Raw genomic sequence first — 26,994 nt, forward strand, 5'->3', positions numbered from 1 at the left:
ACCAAACCAGGGTTTAAGGACAGTTTGGGGGTCCTGGAGGCTGTGTCCCAAATGTCCACAGACCAGTTGGCACAGGGGAGCAGCAGCCCCTTCAGACTCCTGGAGAAGTGGCTTCCAGGATGGATTCACCTCCCGGCACTGACTGGCGACTCCTGAGTCCTGGTTCTCTGACCCACTGCCCAGGCCTGTGCCCGGGCCCAGGCAGGATCAGGGGATTAGGGAGAGAGCCCTCGAGGGTGACAGGAGCCAGGCTGGCCGGAAAGAGGCAGGGTTACAACCAAACCAAGATATGGGGCCCCTGATCATAATAATGAAAGAAAGAAAGAAAAAAGGGACGCGTGTTCGGCAATGCCCAGGGACCAGGACTGCTGCCCTGTTACCAAAAATGTCGAAGCTCTCGACTCTGCAAATTAGCATAAAACATGCTGTTTTGCATCGATTTGCATGTCATTTGCATGCTAATGACTCGATGCCACAATGCACCCAGTCCCCTAAGCAGCTTCTGGTCCTTGCTTTTCTCCTAGCCCCTGCCCCTTGCCTTGCACTGAGAAAACCAGAAAATCTGGGTTCTAAGCTAGGCTGGGAGACTTATTCCCTGTGGGGCCCAGGCTAGTCCCTGCCTCTCTCTTAGTCTCAGTTTCCCTGACTGTGAGCTCAAGGAGACAAACTGAGCAAGGGTTTTCAAATTATGCTCCAGTCGCCCCCTTGGGAGCTGCAGACACAGAGACGGGGGAGCAGGTGGGGCAGGCGCCCCCCTCCCATCCCTTTCGAACAGCTGGGGCTCTGAGTAAAATTTCTCTTCAGCAATGCAGAGCTTCTCTGTTCCAAACAAAGACCAAAAGTTTACAAACAAACGGACTTAGTTGTCTCCGGCAAGTCTTTCCAGCACAACCTTCTCTAAAGACTTGAACAGCAGTAACAATCAGAGTTAAATGTAGCCCGTATCATGCGGCAGATCCTGTTCCAAGCAACAGAGACACATAACTCTATCTTGACGCAACCCTGGAAATAAATACCGTTACTATACCCCCCATTTTATAGGTGGGTCAATTGAGGCACCAAAAGGTCGAGTAACTCAGCTAAGTTCAAAGAGTCACCGGATGGGAGAGCGAAGAGTCAGTCTGGCTCTAGAATTTATACCATGGGTTTCGCCAGGTCAACTCTGCCATTGTACAGATGAAATTGAGGCTCAGAGAGGGAGAGAGCATTTCTAAGCATAGCTGCTAAACTGGCACTTGAACCTTGCTTCCTGCCTGAGCCCCCAGGCTCTCTGTCAAGGGGAAGGGTGGCCAGAGAAGGGAAGGCTGCGATTTCAAAGATGCTCAAGGCACTTCTCTCTTGGTCCTGTGGACTTGCCAGGACGAAGGATGGTTTCTTCCCCGGCCATCCCCAGAGCTTGCTTCCTCCTCCTCGGCCACCCTAGTGCCAGCTGGTTAGACTTCAGGGAATGGTCTCCAGAACCAGCCAGCACGAGCCCCTAAATCAAGGCAGCCAGCAGGCTAGTGAGAGCACCAGGTATGCCCGTCAGAGCTGGCACACAATGCCCTGCCCGGCGGTGCAGGTGGAGGCACCGCCGAGGGGGACTCCACTGCAGGGGGCTGGGGGGGGCTTTCTCTCTGCAGAGGCAGGCGTGCCAGGCCAGCAGGCGCTCAGCCCCTACCCTTTGGGGATCCGGCTGGGAAGCCCCAGGTGCAGATGTGACTGGCCTCCCAGAGCGGTGCCCCGCAGGGGGCTGGTCATCGCTCTCTCTGTTCGGTGCCCCTCGATGGCTTTCTCAAGCCCCTTCCCTCCTGCCAACCTCTCCCTCTGAACTGCCCCCTCCCACCCTGCTCTGACCACCCTGGCCTTCTCTCAGCTCCTCCCATGCCCCGAGCTCTGTCCTACCTCTGCACCTCTGCATGTGCTGGTGCCTCTACCTGGAATACCCTGCTGCGTTGCCTAGTCACCCCATCTAAGGTTGACTACCACTGCCCCCCCCCTGCCCGCCCCCCACTCCCTAGCACTTAACCGTCTTTTCTTCTCGGCCGTTATTTCAATCTGAATGTATCTGGCTTATTTACGTGCCTCCTCATGTAGTGCCCGTCTCCACCCTTAGACTCTCACTCCAGGAGAGTCAGGACTGTGTCTGTCTTACAGAAATAGAGGTCCCCAAGAAATATTTGTGGGAGGAATGAAAAAGGAGGGAAGCCGGTAGCTGCTGCTGATTTGTTCGGTTCGTGTTGGTCTCGCCCTCCCCCCATCCCTGCCCTAGAGCATCAGCTGCACGAGAGGCAGGGATTTATATGCCCGTTCTCTTCATGGCTGTGATCCCAGGAGTTAACACAGTGCCTGGTACCCAGTAGGTGCTCAGTAAATATCTGTTGCATGAATGAGCCAAGCGTGCAAGGGTCTCGCAGAGATGGGGTGCCGCTGATGGGGTGTAGGACCCTGGGCAGGTTCCTTCCCTCCGGAGACTTCTGTCTCCCCATCTGAAAGCTGGACTGTGGAATCCCCGCCACTTTCAGCAGGGCCCATTCCAGGGCCGCTGTGAGGATGAAAATGAGAAAATGTACGTAGGCACCGGGCACGCAGTAGGGGTTTTATAACCACAGCCCTATAGTCATTAACTGCCTCTGTAGCTAATCCTGCCAGGTTATTTGGATTTCCCCAATGACCAGACCACAAGGGAAACCCCAGGTGTGGGTGGGGGTGGGCACGGTTTGAGTTCAGCGGCGGAGGGGGATTGGGGGTGAGGCTGGAGAGGTGGGCTACGGTGAGATTGGGCAACCAGCCCTGGGAACTTAATGGAGATGTCACCTTTATCCTGGAAAAAGACAGAGCTAGGGAACGATTTTCAGCAGCAGAGTAAAATGATCTGGTCTGATTTTCAAAACACTCACTCTGGCTGCCAGGTTGCCGGGTAGGGCGGGTGGCTCCCCATGCTCATTACCTCCCTTCCCCCCTGCCCCAGTATTAGAACCTCTAGATAGAGCTGGGCATGTGGACACCCAGAATCAAGACCACACTAACTCTCGTAGTTAGTGGTATAGCCGTGTGTCTCCAGTCCAGCCAAGAGGAGTAAGGAGACTACCCACCTGCAATTTCTGGGAGAGATCCTCGAGGAGAGAGGGAATATTCTTTGCCTCTTCCTCCTTCCCTCTGGCTGGAATGTCAACATGATAGCTGGAGAATGTGCAGCCACTTTGGACCACGAGGTGTTGAGGATGGTGGAACAAGACAGAAGAAGGGCCTAGGTCCCAGGGGATTGAGGACCCATCTTGTCAGCCTAGGGCTGCCTGCCTCCAGACCATTCATAAGAAAGAGAAATCAGTGTTTGTCTCCTGTAAGTCACTCTTCTTTTGGGCTCTCTGCCACTTATGGCCAATTCCAAAACGAACAGGTCCGGTTAGCACAAATGATCTCGGAGCTCTGTGGCCTACCTCCAGGGGAATGGGGGAGAGGACTCTGCTGGTCTTCTTTTTTGAAGTTTCTTTATTTATTTTGAGAGAGAGAGCGTGTAAGCAAGGGAGGGGCAGAGAGAAAGAGGGAGGGAGAATCCCAAGCAGGTTCTACACTGTCAGTGCAGAGCCCCACACAGAGCTCAAACTCACAAGCCACAAGATCATGACCTGAGCTGAAGTCGGATGCTTAACTAGCTGAGCCACCCAGGTGCCCCTCTGCTGGCCTTCGATGTCCTGCTCACAATAGCCCTGAAGCTCCTGGCCCAGGCTGCCTGGATCAGCCCAACTGGCTGGCGTCCCTGGCTGGACCCAGCTGGGACAGGTGCAGAGCTCCTGCGGGCGAAGCTTTGTTGTTGTTGTTTGAGAGAGAGAGAGAGCATGAGCAGGGAAGGGGCAGGCCCCGTACTGTCAGCATGGAGCTGGACACGAGGCTCAAACTCACGGATCGTGAGATCACGACCTGAGCCGAGATCAAGAGTCGGACGCTTAACCGACTGAGCCACCCAGGCTCCCTGACCCAAGAGAGCTTCTTAGTGTCCTCTCTTGATCTCACAAATCACCTCAGTGCCTTCCCACAGTCCCCCAGGACCCTCAAGACGACATCCAGTCACCTCTGGCCCATCAGGTTTTGTAGGACATGGCATGATTCTTCAGGGCACAGCTTCCAAGTCAGACTCACAAACACATATCCCGGCTTTTGAGAGCCCTGTGACTTCGGGGGCGCCTGGGTGGCTCAGTCGGTTAAGCATCCGACTTCAGCTCAGGTCACGATCTCGCTGCCCGTGAGTTCGAGCCCCGCGTCGGGCTCTGAATTGACAGCTCGGAGCCTGCAGCCTGTTTCAGATTCTGTGTCTCCCTCTCTCTCTGCCCTTCCCCCACTCATGCTCTCTCTCTTTCTCTCTCTCTCTCTCTCTCTCTCTCTCTCTCTGCAAAAGTAAATAGACATTAGAAAAAAAATTAAAAAGAGCTCTGTGACTTCAGGCAACTTCCCGAAGCATTTTGGGTCGTAATTCCATTAGCTACGAAATGGAGGTGATTGGAACAACAGCTTGCTATTGTTGTAGAGTTTCAGCGAGGCAGTGTGGGGGTTCCTGCTATTTACTGATGCGTAACAACCCCCAAAACACAGTGTTGTCAAGACGTTCCTCGTGCTCACGGATTCTTAGGGGTCTGGAACTCACACAAGGCACACCGGACCTGACTTCCTTCTGTTCTACGGTGGCCGGGGCCTCAGCTGGACAGAGGTGACCCCCCCCCGGGGGGCCGGCCTCATCTAGACGCGTCTTCCCTTACATGTCTGGCCATCGAGACTAGTTCAGCTGAAGCTATTGGCCGGAGCACCCACGTGTGGAGTCTCCTGGAGTCCTGAGCTTCCTCGAAGCATGGCCGCTGGGTTCCAAGAGTGAGTGTCCCCCGAATGCAAGCAGAAGTGACATGGCCACTTCCAAAACACAGCGAGAACACAGACCCCACTTCTTGACGAGAAGACTATCACGGCTTTTGGAGCCATAATTTGAAACGGATTATACAACACCTGTCCCATCATGAGCCCTCATTAAATGTTAACCGGGACGGGTGGCAGTGGTATGAGATCAGGGCGCGGTGCTATTTGCGTTGAAACAGTCATATCAGGTGACACTAGGCATCTGAGGGGTTAATGCAGGAGGCGCCGGGCGAGGTCTCTGGAACCGAACAGGCTCTGGAAAGATAGAGCTTGGATAAGAGCTAACAGGTCTCGGGTGCTTACTAGACGCCAGGCGCTGAGCCAAGCACTTTCCATGCACGATCTCATATAATCCAGCAAGCAATCCAAGAGGTAGGTCCTAGCATTGTGCCCATTAATTGATGAGGAGTCAGAGGCTCAGAGAGGCAAAGGGTCTTGCCCGAGGCCACACAGCGAGGAAGGGGCAGGATTTGAACTCAGGCAGTGTGGTGTCAGAGCCTGTGCACACTTCCCAAGACTAAGCTGGGCAGTAGCCAGCCTGCCAGGTGGAACAGGCCGTCCTGACTGTTTGGTGACAGACAGGGAGGGCTTGTACTGCTGGACGGAGAGCCAGGACCAGGAGGTTTGTCAGCTGCAAGCCCACAGTCACAGGCTGGGGGAATGGGGCCAAGACCTCCGTCTGGAGGGGTGGAGGCGGGAGGGAGTGAAGAGAACCCAAAGAGCAAGGCAGAGCCCCCCTCCAGAAGCAGCAAAGCACTAAGGGATGAAAATAAAGCCCCAGGATCACGTGGGGCCCTGACCTCTGTTCCTGGAGCCCCCATCAGGCCATCACTGGTCCCCCACCTGGAGCAGAGCTCAGCCAGTTCCTGGAGGTCAGGAGGCCTCAGCTGGAGGGGGAGGAGCAGGAGGGCGGGGAGGGGGACACCACTCAATACAACAGCCAGGAAAGGTCACAGAGGGGACTCCCAACAGTGCGGGGGTCTATAATGGCAACCAGCACACCTGCAGGGGCTCCAGACGGCTCTCCCTGGTGCCCTCTGGCCTTGACTTTTCTTCTGACTGCTCTCCTTCCTCCCTTCTCGCCTTATTTCCATCCAGCCCCCTCTTCCATTTGTCCTTCTTGCCTTCTATCCCTTCTTCCATTCCTTTCTTTCCCTCCCTTCTTCACACTTTCCTTGTTCCTTCCTTCTCTCCTTCCTTCCATTCCTTCCCCCATTTTGAAATCTCGCAGGGAGAAGCTGCACCCCCCGAAGGCAGGGAGCAGCCCGGTCTGAACAGAGTCATGACCACGGACTTCACCACGACGCCTAAGCCATCACAAAACTAGTCTTAGCAATGCCATGCGCCTGGGACGAGTGATGACCTCCTTCATCGCTCGCAAAATCAGGTGTCCCAGAGCACCTGAGTAGCCTGAGCATTACTGGGAGGTGGCTTCGGGGGGGGGGGGGGGGCACTGGATTAGGAGCTGGTTCACCTTGGATGAATTGCAAGCCCCTCTGAGCCTTGGTTTTCTTGGCTGAAACAACTTCATGGGTTGAGGAGAGAGTTAGACAGGACGGCACACGCTTGTACTTGGTCACAGGAGTGTTTCTGCCTTGCCCGTCCCTCGCTGGCACAGGCCTATGACCTTTCTCCCAGGCCCGTGGGGCAGAGCCAACTCCCAGCTGACGTTGGCAAGCGGCTGGGGGGGTGGACCAGCAGGCTGTCAGGCCCGGCCTTGTGCCCAGAGAACCTTCTGTGCCACTGTTCCTCAGCCAGGCAGGCCCAACCCACTGGCCACTTCCCGTGCCCCTGGCAGGACAGGGCTATAGGCCCCTCCTCGCCTGTATCTCGCTCAGCTGACCATGGTGGCCACCCTCCTCCCCCCAGGCCCTGGAAACAGAAGTCTCCAATATAAATGCAAATTCACTGCAGTCCCCAGTCTCAGGCTGGCAGCTCCAGCATGTGCTGTAGGCTGGGGACAGGAGCTGACACTGGCCCAGAGGAGATAAGGCACTTCTGGGCCACCCCCGCCCCCGGCCCTGCCCACTCCTCAGCCTGTCAGCTCCACAAACACCCCAGGGAGCCCCAGCCCTTCCTCTCTGCTGCCCCATAAGGCCTGTATGCAAAGCACCGTCCCCCCTCACTGCAGTCAAGAAGGGCCACGGCCATCCTCAAATGGTGACAATGTTCCACCCTCCTGCCTTCTCCGCAAGCAGAATGGAGAAAAGGCAGGTGACATGGGGGCTAATTTCTACCACACCCTCCGGCGGGCTCAGGGCCACCACTAGCCCGTAGCATTCCTTTCTGTGAATCAGAAACAGACAGCCCTTCTTCCTGGTACAAGGCAACCCCTCCACAGGGCTCCAGGCAGCCTCTTAACCCCCAGCTGGGCAGCCTTGAGCCCCGCACAACCTGCACAATTGTAAGCCACAGCTCGGGGCGCCTGGGGGGCTCGGTTGGTTAAGCGTCCAACTCTTGGTTTTAGTTCAGGTCATAATCTCAGTTTGTGAGTTTGAGCCCCGCATTGGGCTTTGCAGTGACAGCACGGAGCCTGCTTGGGATTCTCTGTCTCCCTCTCTCTGCCCCTCCCTCACTTGCTCTCTATCTCTTTCTCTCAAAATGAATAAATAAATATTAAAACAAACAAACAAACAACAACAACAACAAAAAAAAAAACAGAAGGTAAGCCACAGCTCTTCGCAGGACCCATCTCATCTTTGGGACTTGGTTTCTCTCCACCTAGAGAGGCCTCCAAGCATTGCACAAACCCACTTAGGTTGAGCCCTTGGAATTAGACGGGGTGGTTCCTTGGGTGAGACCTCTTCCAGCTCCAATAACCTATCATCCTTCCATTCCTAGGTCTGAGACATTCCGACCCATAAGCCACAACTTCCAGAATGCTTAACAAAGGAGCAAGGCATCTCTGGCAGAAACATTCTATGATCCACACGAGATAGAAGTTGGGGTGGGTTTGGAGTCATGAGCAGGGCTCTCAAATGGCCCGGACTCCAATCCGCTACATTCTGGCTCCAGAATGTCACCTCCTCAGAGAAGCCTCCGCTGGCGGCCTCCTATGGGGCAATTCCTTCCCCTTCTCCAGAGACTATATCATATTCCCTGCTGGTTTTCTTCATGGCATCTATTGTTATGTGAAATTATCTCACTCATTTATGCCTTCCGTGGTTACTTTCCGTCTCTCCCCTTTCCCTTACTAGAATTCAAGTTTCTATAAGAGCAGGTGCCGTGAATCAGTAGCTCCTTCCTCAACACTCTCTGGGGAGTAACGACGGATCCCCTGACACGGTTAGTGTAAGGCGTTCATCAAGACAGCCAAAGGTGCTTAGCAGAGAGCTTGCACCCAGTAAGCGCTCAATAAATGCTAATGGCTGTTGTTATCATTATCATGAAAGAGCTGTGGGTGTCCTGGTCCCAGAGGTCCAAATCCCGACACACTCTTATGTCAGGGGCCAAGCCATCCTCCCCCATTTACTCACCCCATGACCACAGGCAAATGGCTGCTTCTCATTCTCAATTTCCCTCTGTCAAGTGATGTGTCATTGCCAGAAACGTCACCAAGTCGCTCTGAGTGTCGAATGACGCCGAGAGGGAAACACACTTTTTAGTCCCTAAATATGATTTCAATACGGGGTGCCTGGGTGGCTCAGTGGGTTGAGCGTCCGACTTCAGCTCAGGTCATGATCTCGCGGTCCGTGGGTTCGAGCCCCGCGTCGGGCTCTGTGCTGACAGCTCAGAGCCTGGAGCCTGTTTCCGATTGTGTCTCCCTCTCTCTGACCCTCCCCCGTTCATGCGCTGTCTCTCTCTGTCTCAAAAATAAATAAAAACGTTAAAAAAATAAATAAATAAAATAAACAAGTAAATAAAGCCAGTTCATGCTAATGAGAAACTATGGAGCCCTGCCATTAATAAAAATTAGCATCCTGATATAGGGCACCTGGCTTAGTTGGTGTAAGCATCTGACTCTTTTTTTTTTTTTTTTTTTTAACGTTTATTTATTTTTGAGACAGAGAGAGACAGAGCATGAATGGGGGAGGGGCAGAGAGAGAGGGAGACACAGAACTGGAAGCAGGCTCCAGGTTCTGAGCCATCAGCCCAGAGCCCGACGCGGGGCTCGAACTCACGGTCCGTGAGATCGTGACCTGAGCTGAAGTCGGACGCTCAACCGACTGAGCCACCCAGGCGCCCCAAGCATCTGACTCTTGATCTCAGGTCAGGTCTTGATCGCAGGGTCATAAGTTCAAGCCCCCTGTTGGCTCTACATAAATAAATAAATAAATAAATAAATAAATAAATAAATAAATGCATTGGTGATTGTAAGAAGAGGATATATGTTGATAATCGCTAAAATAAACGCTTAAGTATTAAAAGTCTGATACCTCCAGCCAGATGGGAGATCTGATCCAAAGTTTTCACGCTCTCGAGCTGAGAGTTCTCTGGGGCACTTTTTTTTTTTTTAATTATTCCTTTGGTCACCAGGCCAGACCTTTCCTGAGAACCATACATGCCCAGCCCCAGTGGCAACAGCCTTAAGTGAGAGCATTTCCGGCCTTCAATGCACAAAGGTCTACTTGAGGTAGCAACTTCCGCCCTCCCAAATACAATTAATTGGCAGGGAATCATCACCCAAGCTGGCCTCCCTGGGCATTTCTTGGCTCTCTTCTCTCAGCACCCCCTAATAAAGGTGTCTCCCCTGTGGAGGTGTGGGAAGGGAGAGAGGGAGTCAAGTCTGTGTTTGCCAGGGTGACGATCTCCATGCACACCATTGCAACTGAACATGCCCACTAACCACTCCCGCTCAAACACACAGTCTCCAGGACCCCCTACCCAGTGCCATCCGTCTATTTTGCTGATTCTTCACTTTGGAGAAGGGCAATTTAACACAATGGCTTATTGTTTCCGGGAAAGGACTCGGAAGGGAGACCTCTGGCAAATTTGGTAAAATGTATCCTTTGATTGGATGGGCAATTTCTGTCCAAGGATTTTATCCGGAAGAAATCGTCATGAACGTGGAAAACCACAACAGCTGCACGATGTTCTTGGCAGCACTGTTGATAAGAGAGAAAAGTTGCAAAAAAAAACCCCTGAATGTTCATCAATAGGAGATTCAGTAAATAGATACGATAGTCCACATGATGGGCAATGATGCAACCATTTACCGATGAGGCTGTAAAATATTTAGACACGGAAAATGTTCATGTATATTATTAAGTAGAAAAGTAGCTACAAAAGAGAATGTACAAGATGTCCCTTTTAAAATATACATACATATGCATTGTAGAAAGATTGGGATGGATTTGGGTTAGAGAGGATTTCGTAAACGGGAAACAAAAAGTCCAGACCATAAAGGCAAATCTTTTCTTTCTTTTATTTTTTTTTTAACATTTATTTTTGAGACAGAGAGAGAGCATGAACAGGGGAGGGTCAGAGAAAGAGGGAGACACAGAATCTGAAACAGGCTCCAGGCTCTGAGCTGTCAGCACAGAGCCCGATGCAGGGCTTGAACCCACGGACCGCGAGATCATGACCTGAGCCGAAGTCGGACGCTTAACCGACTGAGCCACCCAGGCACCCCAAGGCAAATCTTTTCTTAATATTTATTTGTTTATTTCGAGAGAGAAAGAGCGAGCGCATTCACACAGGAGCACGGGAGGGGCCGAGAGAGGGCGAAAGAGAGAATCCCAAGCAGCGCAGAGCCTCACAAACCATGAGATCATGACCTGAGCTGAAATCAGTGTGACGTTTAACCGACTGAGCCACCCAGGTGCCCCATAAAGGCAAATATTAATAAATTAATCTCCATTAGAATTAATACTCTGTTCAAAAGTCACAGTAAAAAAAGTGAAAATGGTAAGTCACAAGCTGGGAAAAGTTTGTAACGGTCTGACTGACAAAGATCGGGCTCGAAATATATAACAGAGCGCCTACAAGTCAGTAAGACGATCAAGGAGAACAGACTCCAGATTTGAACAGACATAAAGAACAGAAAACATGAACAGCCAATAAGCATACAAAAAGATGCTCAACCTCTTGGTAATTAGCAAAATCCAAATTAAAAGTTCATTTTATGTCTACTAGATCGGCAAAACTTCCAAAGCTGGAAAAATCCCCAGTTTGATCCCTCGGGTGGCACAAGGAGGATTCTGGGACACTGGTGATGGGGGGGTCAGTTTGTACAACCACTTTGAAGAACAACTTGGCGTTATTTTGCACTCACTCTACAACCCTGCAATCCCATCCCTGGGGACATTCCAGAGAAGCTTGTATGTGTGCACAGGAGATGTGGAGCGACAGCGTTCAAACTGGCAGGACTGAGCCCCTCCTTCCGCTCCCTGCCCTCGGGCACCTGAGAAATTCTTCTTCCTTCCACCCGGGTCTTCTGACTTCCTCTGGACAGCGGTGGGCAATGTTTGCCCTAGGGGCTGGGGCTTTAACTCTCCCACACTTCACCTGGTGGGACCCAGCCCTGTTGGCCAGTCACTGGGCAAGCCAGACCCCCTGCTCATCACCTGAGTGGAAGCAGGGAGACAGCCGTGACTGTCCTGGGGACCAGGGAGAGGCCAAGAGCGCCTGGAGGGTGTCAGGAAAAGTGGCAGGGTGACAGCTCATGCAAATAATAGACTCCTCTCTGCAGTGCAAAAGGAGGGGCAGCTCCATCTGGGCCAATCGGAAGCATCCAAGACAAATCGCCAAGGGGAAAAAAGCAGGCAGATCAGCTACCATCGTGAAAAGGGGGGATTCAGGTGTACATCAACACATGATCACTTGTATGTGGCAAAACGCTTCTGAGGACAGGAGATTGGCCTTGGGGGGGGGAGGGGTGGCTAGGGGGCGGGGGTGGGGCCAGGCCTCACTGCGTCCCCTTTTGTGCATTTTTTTAAATTTTTTTTTTTAATTTTCTTTTTTAACGTTTATTTATTTTTGAGACAGAGAGAGACAGAGCATGAATGGGGGAGGGTCAGAGAGAGGGAGACACAGAATCCGAAACAGGCTCCAGGCTCTGAGCTGTCAGCACAGAGCCCGACGAGGGGCTCAAACTCACGGACCGTGAGATCATGACCCGAGCTGAAGTCGGCCGCCTAACCGGCTGAGCCACCCAGGCGCCCCCCCTTTTTTGTGCATTTTTATTTTGTACCTTGCACGTGCTACTATGGAAAACGGAGTAAAAACTGGACACGAGCTGCAGTCATGTGAAATGTGACACACACAGAACTATTATGAGAGTTGAATTAGTTGCTGATCACCAGGTGACATGACATCACTCCCAGACGATTAATGTGCATTGTTCTCAACTTCAGAGAAGGTGTTGTTGTTTTCTTTTTGAAAACATTTTCCAGCCAACTTTTCTCGGTTTCAGACTTTTCCACGGACCCTTGAAGAGCCTGTGGCTTTCCTGCACTGTGCCTGTTGGGCCAAATGCATGGAGTAGATCCATTCATCACCCATGCCCGGCGGCCCACCAGCTCCCCAAGGGCCACCGGTAGGTACGAACTCCTTTGACTTAAATCATCTATTGGGTCCCACCCCGAGGTTGCTCTTCAGTTCAAGCGAGTCCAAGGGGAATAGGCATGACCCTCCCCTTCCTCAGGAGCCAAAATGCACAAGGTCACTTTCGGGACCTCAGTTTCCCATCTCCACCTCAGACACTTGCTTTCGCCTGCCCCTCACCCCCTTGCTTACTTCTCCAGCCACACTGATCCCTTATTCTTCCGACCCTGCTCTGTGTGGGCAGAATTCCAAGATGTCCCCCAACATTCCCAGCCCTCCCTGCAACCCCCCATAGGTGAACATGCCCAGCATAATGCCCTGGACTGGGCGCGTGCTGGCATTTACTCCCGTGATTAGGTTATGATATACGGCACGGGTGGTCAGACTTGTGACTTACAGAACCGTGAGCTAAATGGGTACTGTTTTAAGCCACTAAGTTAATGGAAATTCGTTACACGATAATAGAAATTAATACACATGCCCGGCTGGCTCCACTCTGGCCTTTCGTGTGCTGGATCCCTCAGCCTGGAAGGCTCTCCCCACAGATATTCACAGGGCTCACTCCCTCCCTTTACCCAGGTCTTTGTTCAAACATCCTCTCCCAGAGAGGCCGGCCTGACCACATCACTTAGAGGAGCACTGTCCTTTTATTTCCTATTCCCCCTCCCACTTTATTTTTGAGTCTATCCCTTACCACTCCCTGACATTATATGGTTTCAGCGTCATCTGAATAACTTTTTTTTTTAGCTTTTTACTTTGAAATAATTTAAAACTTACAGAACAGTTACAAACATTGCACAAAGAATTCTTACATATCCCTCGCCCAGAACCCCCAAATGTTGACATTTAAACACGTTTGCTTTATCATTCTCTTTGTATAGAGAGATTTTTTCTGAGCCATTTGAGAGTAAGTTGATGACCTGATTCCCCATGGCCCCCAAATACTTTAGTCTGTAGTTCCTAGAAACAAGGAAATTCTCCTGCACGAGCACAGCAAAATTGGAAAAATCAGGAATTCGCTGCTGACACGTTACCACTGTCAAATGTTCAGATCCCAGCCAAGTGCTATCAACTCTCCCCAAAATAACATTTTTTTTTGAAGTTTTATTTATTTTGAGATAGAGAGACAGAACAGAGGAGGGGCAGAAAGAGAGGGAGAGACAGAGAATCCCAAGCAGGCTCTGCACCGTCAGCACAGAGCCTAACGCAGGGCTCGAACGCACAAACCGTGAGGTCATGACCTGAGCTGAAGTCAGACGCTTAACCGACTGAGCCACCCAGGCACCCCAAGCATAGCATCTTTTTTTTTTTAATTTTTTTTTAACGTTTATTTATTTTTGAGACAGAGAGAGACAGAGCATGAACAGGGGAGGAGCAGAGAGAGAGGGAGACACAGAATCCGAAACAGGCTCCAGGCTCTGAGCTGTCAGCACAGAGCCCGACGCAGGGCTTGAATTCACGGACTGTGAGATCATGACCTGAGCCGAAGTCAGACGCTTAACTGACCAAGCCACCCAAGAGCCCCTCCAAGCATAGCATCTTTGATGATAAACAAAAAGATTCGTCCAGAAATACTCACTGTATTCAGTTGTCTTACCTCTTTTATCTCCTTTCATCCGGAACAGTCCCTCAGTTTTTCCATCCCTTTCATTATCTTGACACTTACCAAGATTACAGGCCAGTTATTTCGTAGAAGTTTCCTCAGTTGGAGTTCGTCCAGTCGCTCCTCCTGATCAGATTTAGGTTTTGCGTCTTTGGCAGGAACATCGCAGAAGTGACACGGTGCTCTTCTCTGTGCAGGTTGCCTGAAAGCACACGACAGTTTGTCCTGTAACAGGTGATGCCACCTGCTACCTTCGATCGCTTGATTAGGGTCCTACCTGCCCTGTTTCTCACCGTCAAGGTACCCTCCTCCTCTTTGTAATTAATGGGTTATCTTGGGGGGGGGGGTATTTTAAGACTATGTATATGCTCTGTCCCCAACAAATTTTCACAGAGTAGTTTTTATCTTAGCACCCAGCAATGATTCTGCCAGAGTCGGTTATTACCATAATATTTCCATCCTTCCTTCTACATTTGTTATTACACATTCTACTCTGAGAAAGAGCTTTCTCCTCCTTCATGCGTGTGTGTGTGTGTGTGTGTGTGTGTGTGTATGTATGTATGCATATGATATCAGTGTGGATTCACTATTTTTACTCAATGGATTATAATCTATTATGGTCATTATTTTGATTCTCAAATTGTCCCAGATTTGGCCAGTAGCTCCTACGCTCTTTTGACATGTTCCTAGTATTACTTGAGCAGTTGAGCAGTTCTAGATGTTTCAGGCTCACTATGTACTTTCCAGGCCCCAGCCCTCAAATCAGACTTCTCCCCAAGGAGCCCTGGTTTCGTACAGTGGAGGATGCTATGTTAAGACACCAAGATCTGGGGGCCCCTGGGTGGCTCAGTCAGTTAAGCATTCAACTTCGGCTCAGGTCATGATCTCACAGTTTGTGGGTTCAAGCCCCGCGTCGGGCTCTGTGCTGACAGCTCGGAGCCTGGCTCCTGCTTAGGATTCTGTGTCTCCCTCTCTCTCTCTGCCCTCCCCCACTTGTGTTCTGTCTCTCTCTCTCTCTCTCAAAAATGAATAAACATTAAAAAAGAATGTTTTTAAAAAGACACCAAGATCGGGGTGCTAGGAGTACTCATTGCTACGTGGATATGAGTGCTCTTGGGCTTTCTTTGTGGACAGAGCTGGGAAACACACGTATTACATGTATGCATCTCACCCACACGTGGGCACACAGGCATCTCTGCTTCTCTGCCTCTGTTTTTCAGAGCCAGGAGTTTACCCTGATGGCTCCAACTCCATTCCAGCACCACAGAGGTCACTCTAGCCTTTGCTGTCACCGCGTTTATAATTCCCTTCTCCGACAGTGAGAAACCTAGCTCTCATTTTCCTCAATATATTCATTTGTTCAACACCCCCCACCCCGTCCCATAGAGCCCCGGCCTCACTCACGGCTCCCCTGCTTGGCCCCCTACCCTACCGTTCACCTCCAACAAATATCGGGAAACAGAAGGAAGGAGGAGGAAAGAGGAAGCCGAATTTGTTTTGACCTAGTAATACATTCACTTGGTACAAAAGAAAAACGATAGGAAAGTATACAATGAGAAGTCTCCCTGTCTACCCCGTTGCTCATTCCAATCTAACTCCTCCCCATAGGTAACAAGCATTATTGGTTTGTTACATACACAAGCTAATATAAAGATGTTTTTTATTTCCTCTCTTCTCCACAAAATATTCCTCATACTCCTTTTATCTGTCAAGAGTTCTTGGAGATCTTTCCGTATTCGTGCGTAAAAAGTGGTCTCATCCTTTTGTGGCCGGGTAGCATTCCTTTGGCTACTCTATTTAATCAGTTCACCAATAATCGACATTTAGATGGCATCTAAGGTTTTGTTAGGCCCAACAAGACCGCAATAAAGAAACCGGAATGTATTCACATTGCATGTGTCCAGACACATCCATTAAATAAATTTTTAGAAGCGGGGTCACTGATGTGATCTGACATGTTGGTGTTTAACGATTAAAGTCTGTCTCGGGAAAGATAAATACTCTAGGATTTCACTTATATGTCGAATCTAAAAAAACCCAAACTCAGATACAGAGAACAGATTCATAAGGAAGGGGGTGGGAGGCAGTGAAGGGGTCAATGATACAAATTTCCAGTTATCAGATAAATAAGTTTTAGGGATATAATGTACAGCACGGTGACCACAGTTAATGTCACTGTATTGTATATTTGAAATTTGCTAAGAGAATAAACCTTACAAGTTCTCATCCCAAGAAAAAAATAAATAAATAAAGTCTGTCTCCCCTCTTGGAAGAGGAAAGGGACTCTGTTCTAGTGACTGCTATTTTCCCAGCACGTGGAACTGCTAGACTATGGTAGGCGTGCAACAAACAATGTGTTCGATAAATGAATGAATGACCGATGCCCTCAGGCTCTGCAGTTGACCGTCTCTGGAGTGTAGGGAGCCCTCACTGTGTGCCCGGTGCTGTGCATCGTGGTGCCGATCCTCCACACTTCCCCGTGAGGAAGGCACAGTTTTGACAGCCCCACTTTACAGATGAGAGCGCTGAGGCCCAGAGAGGGAGCACAGCTGAGCTGACGTCACACAGCTAGTCAACAGCCAAGCCACAGTTCCCACCCAGCAAGCCAGACTCTGGAGCCACTAACAATCTCACCCACTGCTCCCAACACATCTCTTCTCCCCCCCCCACACACACACACTTAGCTCAGTCCTCCAGCCCCACCTGGACCCCTCATCTTGCCTCACACGCTTCCCTGGACCTAGCTACTTCTTCTCAGCTTCACCCCCAGCCAAAGGCGTCTGCTGCCCGCCCTCGGCCAACGCGGGACAGGACCAAGGAGAAGAGCTGTCATTTCCATACAGCTGTCCCCGGGAGCCAGGCCTTGCCTAAGCCCCCCCATTTTCCCTGAAAAGGCTGAATTGTCTTGGCCGTTTGGGGGGCACCTCTCGGCACAGGCCGGGCTGCCTGGGCAGGGCCTGGCTGGGCTATTATCCTACATTATCTCACTCCCCTGCTCCTGAAAAGAGCCAGTGACTGCTCGCCCCCCCTCAGCCCTCCCCTGCTCGCTCCTGTCTTTTACACTTAATTACCTCACTCATTACCCCGCAGCCTGCAGAGGCCGGACCACAACTGGGGCGTGAGTAATCCCCGCATCACACACCCAGCCAGCCGGCCAGCAAGGAGCAAATTGCTCACACAGCCCATAAATAAAGGAACAGGGCCCACTCAGGCCTTCAGAGCAGAAGGACTTCGTGGCTGCTGCCGTGAGGGGCAGGCAGTGGCCCCAGCTTCCCAGTTGGCCTTTGCCGGCCCTGGTGAGATGGTCTCCACCTCCCCCACCCCAGACGGGCGACCTTGAACTTCCCCAGGCCACTGAAGTCATAGCTCAGTGCCTCTGACAAATGAGACAGCAGGGGCCCTCACCCCTTCCTCATCACAGCCTGGAAACTGTCCAGGCGCGTCTTCCAGGCTTCCTACGTGACCCCTCCAGCCATGCACCTACCCCTGGCAGTGGGGACCCACCAAGTCCCCAGCTTGTCCTCTTTCTCCCCCAGCTCCTTTGCATGTGCCACCACTCCTGCTTCCCGAACACTCTTCCTCATCACCCAAGGGCCTGCTTAATTCCTACTCACTTGAAAGGTCACTGCCTCTGGAGAGCCTTCCTTGACCCCTCTAGGCCGGGTCAGGGACATCATGGACTTTCTTCAGTCAAAGCATCAAGCCATTATATTGTCACTGCCTTTTCGCTTGTGTCCTTTGAAGAAAGGACTGAGGGGCACCTGGGTGGCTCAGTCGGTTAAGCAGCCGACTTCAGCTCAAGTCACGATCTCACGGTCCGTGAGTTCAAGACCCGCATCGGGCTCTGTGCTGACGGCTCAGAGCCTGGAGCCTGTTTCAGATTCTGTGTCTCCCTCTCTCTCTGACCCTCCCCCGTTCATGCTCTGTCTCTCTCTGTCTCAAAAATAAAATAAAAAATGTTTAAAAAAAAAAGAAGAAGAAGAAGAAAAGACTGAGTCTTCTCCATCTCTTTGTCCAGTGCCCGGCCCAGGTCCTGGCACATGACTGGCCCATTTACTAGGCACTAAGTAAAAGCGAGTAAGAGAATGAATGAATAAGTGAATGAATGAGGTGACGAAGGGTAAGTTCCATGTGCTGGATGAAGGGGTTTGGGCCCCTTGTTCCTGTGCCATGGGCTTCTCACTCCAATATGCCACAGGCTCCCCCCTGTCCAGGGCATCTGAGCTCATGAGGATGATGGATGAACCGGGATGCATGGCCCCAGGACCTCTCTGGGGCTGAAATTTCCTTCTTTTATGAGGTCAGGCTCAGACTCCTTCCCTCGTATCACCTTGGGAAACACCAGCTTCTCGCCTCTGGCATGAGATAGTCCAGCCTTGGCCCAGAAGTAGCCTGCACAACCTTTTCTCCATCAACTTAAAGGCTTCTGCTGATTCACCACCTCCCACATTACCCCAGGGAGGCTGGCACAGGAGCTGGCTGTGTGGTAGGCTTCTCTTGCCTGGAGGACTTCACCTCACCCTCCTGCTTCCTTCCCAGATCCAGGATAAGGAAGGGAACTTGGAAAGGTAGCTGGGAGGGAGTTCCCAAAACCTGAGAGGCCAGAGTTCATGGAATCCTTTGATATCTGGTAAATCCTATGGACCCTTTCGCAGAATTATGTCTTCGAATTAATAAAATAAATTAATTAAGAAAATAAAATGCGTAGTATTACAAAAGAAACCAATTACACTCAAAGAGTTATCAAAATATTAAAAACAAGTCTGCATTATAGTAATATATGTATTTATTTACTATGCATTATAACGCAGGGTCTAGAAAATCACCATTGTAATTTCCCAGTCCTGATGAGTGTAAATGATATTTCAAGATATCTGGAACAGCTGTAAGGTGATAAGAAAATATGTATGGTTTCTATTAGTGACAAAGTCACTGGTCCCACCAATACCACTGTGGTCTGTTGCCTGCATTCATCACTGAAGGATTAAGAAATTTCCGATAAAGGCTAGTGGAATTAAAGGCATAATACTTTTCCTCTCCAAGTCAATGACGGACCTGAACTCTTTCTGTGGAGTGCCTTTGACAGCAAGTGACAAGTGCATCAGGAGCATGCTAGCACTTCCCTTCCCGTATCTTGGCAGACATCCTTAATCAATTTTAGCAGTCTTTTCCACTAAACCCAAGCTCAGTCCCAGAATCTCCTGCAACCCCAGGCTCCAAGCAACTGCTACCAACCAATCAAAGTGGGCTCTTGAGCTGCAATCAATTGGTCACTCCTGGGGGGCAGGGAAGGTGTGGTGCTCTTGTGAGCAGGAGATGGGGGAGGGGGGGAAGGGGCCCCTGGGTGGCTCAGTCGGTGAAGCGTCCGACTTCAGCTCTCGGGTCATGATCTCACAGCTCGTGAGTTTGAGCCCCGCAGCGGGCTCTGTGCTGACAGCTCAGAGCCTGGAGCCTCCTTCCGATTCTCTGCCCCTCACCCTGCTTGCGCTCTGTCTCTCTCTCTCTCTCAAAAATAAATAAACATTAGAAGATGGAGAGGGAAGGGGGAGGTAACAGGACGTTTAGCAACAACACAGGGAGGGGGCTTGATCTGAGCTCATGACAGGGATGGACAGTCCGGGCTGGGTCACGTCGTGGACATATTTGTTCATGTCATGAACGTGTACTGAGACTTTTTGCTGAGCCACGCTGTGGAGCCGGGGACACAAATGTGAACAACCCAAGACCCCTGCCTTTAGAGCGAGGACAGCACCAGGAACTGAGTGCCTGCATATGCCCTTGGGGCCACCCTGGGCCGGAAGGATAGAGTCTGTAGGATTCCACCCAACCTGAGAAAAACATTAGTTTTTTCAGACAATCGAGGGGCTGCTGAATCATCCAGGATCCATGGCAGCAAACATGCTTGAAGAATCTCCAAGACAGTCAGAAACCAGGACTGAAGGCTTCATGTCAAGGAGGGAACAAAAAAAAAAAAAAAAAAAAAAAAAAAAGCCCCAGACCGGGCAGAATCCCTAGTCCTAGGGAGACGTCACTGCTGACACCGGGGAGGCCCTGAGGCCAGAGCTCACACTGCTGACTCCAATCCCAGATGTTGACACTCAGACCTTTGTCCCTGCTGCTTTTGGACACTCAATGTAAAGGCTGCCACACTCCAGCCAGAATGGCAAGCGGCTAGCCTGGGACACGTGACTGCTGTGGCTGCAGAGGAAGCAGGGACGTCCAGTAGGGACTCCTCTAGTGAAAAGAGGGGACTCATGAGTCAAGGGTGATGGAAGGTGCTGGGTGGCTACAAGGAAGGTCACCTGTCCACTCCAGCCCCCCAAGGATCAGGTGCTTCTGCTGTGCCCAGCTCTGTGCTCAGGACTTTCTCTGGATTACGTGCGTTAATCATCTCAGCTCTCTGGAGAGAGATACCCATTTCACAGATGAGAATAGTGGTGCTTGCAGGAGCTAAGTCCCTTACCCCATCCTTTTAACTGTTCCACAGAGGTGGAATAGGAGCAAGTCATTACCCGCTTTGAAGCTGAACTAGGCCACTGAGCTGTAGATGCCACCGGTCCTGGGATCTGTAGGATTCCAGACCGAAGCTGTCACAGCAATGCTAGACAGATGCCCTGTGGCCCAAGCAAGCACCACCTGCGTTCTGGACCCTACATGAAAGTCGGCTCCTCAGAGAGGTCTTCCTTGGCCACCCCACCTTAAACAGCCCTCGCCCCACTTATCTTTGCCCCAGGTCACTTACCTTCTCAGCATTTTGTAGGCAGGAAGCTGCCACTTGTCTATTCTCTGTCGGCCCAGTGGGGTGTGAGCGGCATGAAAGCGGGTCTGTCTTGTTCACTGCTATGTCCCCAGCCCTTCGTACAGTGCCGGGCACACAGTAGGCGCTCAGTAAACCTCGGCAGACTTAGTAGCTGTGCGCCGTTGGGCAATTTCTTAACCTCTCTGTGCCCAGTGTCCTCCTTTATAAAATGTGTATAAACAAACGGAGTCCCTCCAAAAGTGGTTGTGAGGGTTCCATAAGTTCACGCAGTATCACAGCCAAGCAGGCCTTTTAAGCAGGCCCCTACTGTGTACCAGGCCGGCAGGATTTCCCTGCGGGACCTTGACGGTTAGAGCCACGGGAGTCAGAGAGGAGATGCTCCTGGGGGCTGAAACGTCCTAGAGGTCAACTGGCAGACAGTGGACTTGGAATTAACAATGGCTAACATTACCAGCACCAACTGTGTGCAAACAGGCATCCTAAACACCTCGTTCATCTCCCACCTGCTCTGTGAGGTAAGTCCCAGTAGTATCAATATCCCCATTTGGCAGCCGAAGAAACTGAGGTACAGAGAAGGCAGGTAGGGTCAAGGTAGATAACTTGCCAGTACGCAGCGGAGGCGGGGTTCGAACCTAGGCCATCCCATGCTTTTAACCCCTCTGCTTCCCAGCCCTTCCTCCGCTGGGTGAGACGGAGGAGAGGCTGGGAAGGTGTGCACTGGGGGCACATGGGTGTTCTGACGCCTTGGGAGGCTGTCCCCCCCCCCCCCATTAAGTCTGGGGTCAGGCATGGGTCAATATTGCAAGTCCCTTGCCTCTGTACACCTGGGCCACCTCCTGGCTTTCTCCAGAAGCTGATGGGTCCCAGCTGGTGTATGAGCAGAGGCAGAGAGCAGGAAGGCAAAACTGGGGGGTGCTGACAGTGGTCGATTCCTCTATGCCAGGAGCCCTGGAAGCCTGGAAATGCCAACTCAGCAGCTCCAACAGCAACCTCAGCATCTGCCCAGGATGGTTGTGGGATCGGCTGCTGGGGAAGAGAGGGAGGCAGCCTTGATCTGGCAGGCAGGAGCCTAGAAGTTCCAGAACTTCCCGTCCCATGCCTCAGTTTTCCCAGCTGTTAAATGGGGGGGGGGGGGGGGTGCTGAGGGGATCATGCTGATATCCCAAAGGCTATTCAAGTAGAGCTCCCAGCCATGCTCCAGGCCTCATACAACCCTATTTAATAGGTGCCATCGTTGGCCTCCGTTTACACCGGTGAAATAGAGGCACAGAGAGGCAAAGTGACTTGCCCAAAGTAACGCAGCTTGAAGAAACGAAGCTGGGATTTAAACTTGGCCCGGGGTGACCCAGGCCCAAACTCTGAGCCATCTCACTTGCTTGAATGGGGGGCTCTGGTGTAAGAGTCTATTAGCCACTCCACGCCCCTCCCCCCCCCCCCCCCCCCAATGCGTGCTGGGGGTTTGTCTCAAGTCCCCTGACCTTGCAGGGAGCCTGGTGCTCTGATTCAGGCAACCAGGCCTTTCTAGAGGTTTCAGGGAGCTAATTAAGGTGTGACCTTGTCAGGCACAGAGTTAGCATATTCAAGAACATCTCCAACTTTGAAGGCAAGACACTTTAATGGCGGAATGTCAAGGTCTATGATGGTCAGGATAGGGACTCAATCGTCCCCAGAGGCAGAAGCAAATCTTGAGAGCTGACAAATCAACCCAAACCCAGGCCAAAGAGGACTAAGGTGAATGGGGTCACAAGGAGGTTTTTTCACTCGACAATTTATTCTTTCATTCAAGAGATATAGCACTGAGCACTCATTATTTGCCCAGCCCTCTGTAGGTCATGGGGTGTGGCAGTAAATAGAACAGATCTGGGCTCTCATTTGAGGCGCATTCAGCCCTGGCAGGGGGAGGAGGAAGGAGAACTCCTTTGGAGGGCCCTCCCCTACCTCCCCCAGCATTAGCACCTTTGGCCCTCTTAGAAGGAGGACTCTGTGGTTTAAAATCAGGGCTCTGCAGCCAGATCAGCCGGGTTTGAATCCTGACACCTAGCTAGGCCTCCTTGAGCACGTCATCTTGCCTCTCTGAGCCTTGGTTTCCTCATCTGTAAAATGGGGCTCTCAGTAGGCTCCGCTTGGTGGTTTTTTTTTTCCTAAAGTTTATTTATTTATTGAGAGAGAGAGTGCAAGCAGGAGAGGGGCAGAAAGAAGGAGAGACAGAATCCCAAGCAGGCTCCACACTGTCAGCACAGAGCCCAACATGGGGCTTGAACTCACGAACTGTGAGATCATGACCTGAGCCAAGATCAAGAGTCAGACATTTAACCAACTGCGCCACCCCGGTGCCTCTTGGCAGGCTGTTTTGATGGTCAAACCACACAAAGGGTTGCTTTTGACTCCCAGCACATAATAAGTGCTCAATAAATATCAGCTAGCATTGTCATCATCTGAGACTCTGAAACACACTCCTCCCACCACATATCATCTCTGTCCTGGGCTAGATCCTGGGGTCAAGCAGGAGGGTGGCGATAAGAGAAAGGGTAAATAGTACGGAGGGAGGGAAGAGTGCTCTAGGCAGCAGGAACAGGACTGCAAAGGCCTCGAGGTGGGAGGCATTGAGGGAATACGGTAGAAGCTTCAAGAGGGTCTAGGACCCCGCCACACTCCTGACCCCTCCAGGTGGCGCCTTCCTGGAGTCTGCTGAGGCTCTGAGTTCCTGAGCCAATGAGGAATGCAAATGGAAGGCTGCCAGGCCCTTTGCCGCTGGAGAGGAGGCAGTGTGGCAAAGTGGTCAGAGCACAACCCCTGGGGCAGGCTGTCCAGGTTGGACCCATGGCTCACCGCCTACTGGCTGTGAGACCTTGGACAAGTTACTTAACCCCTCCGGGCTCAGTTTCCTCCTCCGGAAAATAGGGCGAACAATACCGTCGGGCCTGAAAAGGCAAGTGTGAGGAGGAACTAAGGTAATGTTTGGAAAGCGTGCAGATCAGTACCTGGCACATGGCCCAGAGCCGTAAGTGTTTATTAAATGAATCAAGAAAAACACGCGCAGCCGCGGTAAGGTGCCTGCCACTGGGCCCTCGTCTGGGCTGCAGTCACCGAGCCTCCAGCTGCAGCACCCTCTCAATCTGCCACAGTGTTTGAGCTGAGGCCGCACTCCTCCCCCAGTACAGCCCCCTCTGATGACAGGGCACAGCGAGGAACGAGGGCCGGCCGTTCTGTCCAGCATGGGGCAATCCCTGTGCTGGAATGCCCTGTGGGCTGGTCATGCTTCGTTGGACCCGCACCACTGCCTGAGGCTCCTGTTCCCCGCTCTTCCTTTGTCCCACCTCTCCCTTCACAGGTACCACACCTGCACCCTGGCTGAAGGCACCCGTCCTTCCCCCCCACAGTGTTATCTCCCATAAATTTCTGGCCTTGGTTTTCACATCTGCTTCCCAGAAAACCAAAGTGGGCCAGTAGAGAACATGGGGCTTAGCAAATTCCAGAGAGCCCACTGTGTGCCCTCAGGCAAGTCGCCTCTGTGAGCCTTGAGGTACAGAGCTTCATCCTTCTCCTATCTTCTTCCCTTTGGCCCAGAGGAGGAGGGCCTGGATAAAACACACTGGAGAAACAGGGCAGCGTAAGTGAAGCTTACCAGAAAAAGAGCCCCATCAGCGTGGAGTGGATGCATTTGCGGCCACTCTCCTCCTTGGAATTCATACAGAATTCCATTATCGGCCCTGGACAGCAGCTCAGGGACCATCTTCTCCCATGCCCATTTGACAGACGAGAAAGCTGGAGCCCAGAAGGAGGAGCAAAGGGGGCAGAGCCGGGACTAGAGTTGAGCTCCTGACTCCCGGGGCACTGCTCCTTCCTAACCACAGGCGGTGAACCCTGCAAATATGATGCCTCGTCCCCTCCACAGAAGTGCAGAGCGAGGCACGGGGCAGTTCTGCCGGCCACCTGGGTTACACAGCACTGAGATCCACACCCAGACACCAGTAGCCAGCCTCCTCCCGGACGGGCAGAGCAAGGCTGAAATCTGGAGGATACCAGGGCAGACTGGATAGAGCAGAGAGGGCTGAGACGGCAGCCCCCACTAGCGAGACCTGTTGTATCAAGGCTCCTGGGGAGGCAGGCTGTCTGGAACTCATCGTGTCACGTGGGTTCTACAGATGAGGCACAACAGAGTCTTCGGCCACGAGGTCATGGTGAGGCTGAGACGAGGGAAGCCATGGAAGTTAAATCGGTCAACAATTATCAAGGCAGGTCACTGTGTGCCAGGCACTTCTCCAAACACTTCACAGGTACATTGTCACTTAATCATGACTGCAACCTTGTGAGGCAGGCCCCGTTAACGCCCCCACTTTACAGATGAGGAAACGGAGGCACAGAGAGCCACGTGGCTGGGAAATGGCAGAACTCGGATTTGAACCGAAAACAGGCGGACTCTGAATCCCTCTCACTAAAGCCCCTGGCAAGGCCAGCTTGTGTGGAGGGTAAGTGTTTAGAACAGTGCCAGGCACACAGAGCTGCTCAGTGCTACTGCCGTTGATAGAACAATAATTATTATTGTCGCTGGGGAAAGTTGCCACCAGCAGCGCTATGTTCCCAAAAGTCAGAAGAATGAATATCCTGACATGTTTTACAAAATGTATCAGTTCTTCTCTTTAGAAGTAAGGGAGTAGTTACCAAGTGTCCAAGATCAATGCCTGTTGAATTGAAACATTTTATGGTCTTTTTCAGAAAACAGGGAACGAAGGGGGGAGGGGCAAACCCATAGACCCATCATCCGTTCAGTTTCCACGTTTATTTTTATTTTGGTTCATAGTTGTGAACATGCTAGGAGAGATTTCGGGATGCTGATCCTTCGTTTAACAGGATTCCGTGAGCTTTTTCCCTTGTACGATGATTTTTAATGACTACAGAACATTCCATCAAGCAGGTGGCTTCTTCATAGCCCCCTCCCCATTTCCCCCAGTTTGGGGCTTTTATTCCAGCCTCAGATGGTGCAGCAGACATCCCTAAGGTTAAAGCTCTTTACTTATTTGATGGTGACTTGGAGAAATGAGTTTCTCATAGCAGACTTTCTGGAACTAGGAAGCCAATGTTAGGAGAGGTTTAGGGGACAGAAGGGCCTTCTCAGTGTCCTAGTGATGAAACTGTGCCAGCCATTGTGTATTTCCTCCATGCTTAAGGCCTCCCCACACTGTAGGGTTGTTTTTTTTTTCTTAATGTTTATTTATTTTTGAGAGAGAGAAGACAGAGCATGAGCAAGGGAAGGGCAGAGAGAGAGGGAGACACAGAATCTGAAGCAGGCTCCAGGCTCTGAGCTGTCAGCACAGAACCCAATGCGGGGCTCCAACCCATGAACCGTGAGATCGTGACCTGAGCCAAAGTTGGATGTTTCACTGACTGAGCCACCCAGGCGCCCCTAACACTGTAGGTATTTTTGAACCTCACTTTCTGGGCTGAAGGTTTCTTCTTTTTTTTCTTCTTTTCTTTTTTTTTTTTTTTAAAGTTTATTTATTCTGAGAAGAGTGAGCATGAGCGGGGGGGGGGGGGGGGGAGCAGAGAGAGAGAGAGGAGAGAGAGAGAATTCCAGGAAGACTCTGTGCTGTCAGTGCAGAGGCCAACACAGGGGCTCGAACTCATGAGCTGAACCATGAGATCATGACTTGAGCCAAGATCAAGAGTTAGAAAAATGCCAGGCAACTGAACCACCCAGGTGCCCAGAGACCTGGGATCTTACACTCAACCTACTAGTGCTCTACAGGACCTTGACTATGTCACTTCTGGGGTGGATTACCTCTCCATCCTGCCCAGTGAGAAGACCTGACGAGAGAGAGCCCAGTTCCAGCTCTGTCCCTAAGCCATCATGAATGTTCAATGTCTTGGGAAGCTCTCTGGGTTCAGTTTCATTGTCTCTTTGTAGGAGATCAGAACGGGGGAACCACCAGGCAGGCAGAGGTGAGCTCATGGGCACCCACTTGTCTTACACATCCCACTGGACCAAGCACCCATAGAAGACAGAGATCCCAGAGCCCAGCACAAACTCAAAAATTTGGACCCACCACAAATAACCATCAACACACTCCTCCGTGGCCCCAGCTCACTCCTGTCTCAGAGCCTTTGAACTTGTGGAGCCTCTGCCTGGAGCACCCTCTCCTTGGCTCCGCCCACAGCCAGCTCTATCTCATCACTCAAGTCTCCGCTCAGATGTCCCCTCTTCCGGGAGACCCTTACTCATCACCTCACCAAGTTTTATGTCCCTTACAGCACTGAGCAACTA

General features: G+C 51.5%; 1 protein-coding gene across 3 annotated transcripts in view; it reads right to left on the reverse strand.

Moving 5' to 3' along the window:
• FAM110A (family with sequence similarity 110 member A) overlaps positions 1–26,994 on the reverse strand; it is a 130,625-nt gene that overhangs the window by 77,547 nt on the left and 26,084 nt on the right. For all 3 annotated transcript variants that reach the window (XM_060614401.3, XM_060614386.3, XM_060614375.3), the window contains exon 2: positions 14,036–14,174. The gene's annotated coding sequence lies outside the window, so the exon portion shown is untranslated. The remainder of the gene's footprint in view (positions 1–14,035; positions 14,175–26,994) is intronic.

The sequence above is a fragment of the Panthera onca genome, chromosome A3, assembly GCF_046562875.1.
Source record: "Panthera onca isolate mPanOnc1 chromosome A3, mPanOnc1 haplotype 2, whole genome shotgun sequence".
Classification (NCBI taxonomy): domain Eukaryota; kingdom Metazoa; phylum Chordata; class Mammalia; order Carnivora; family Felidae; genus Panthera; species Panthera onca.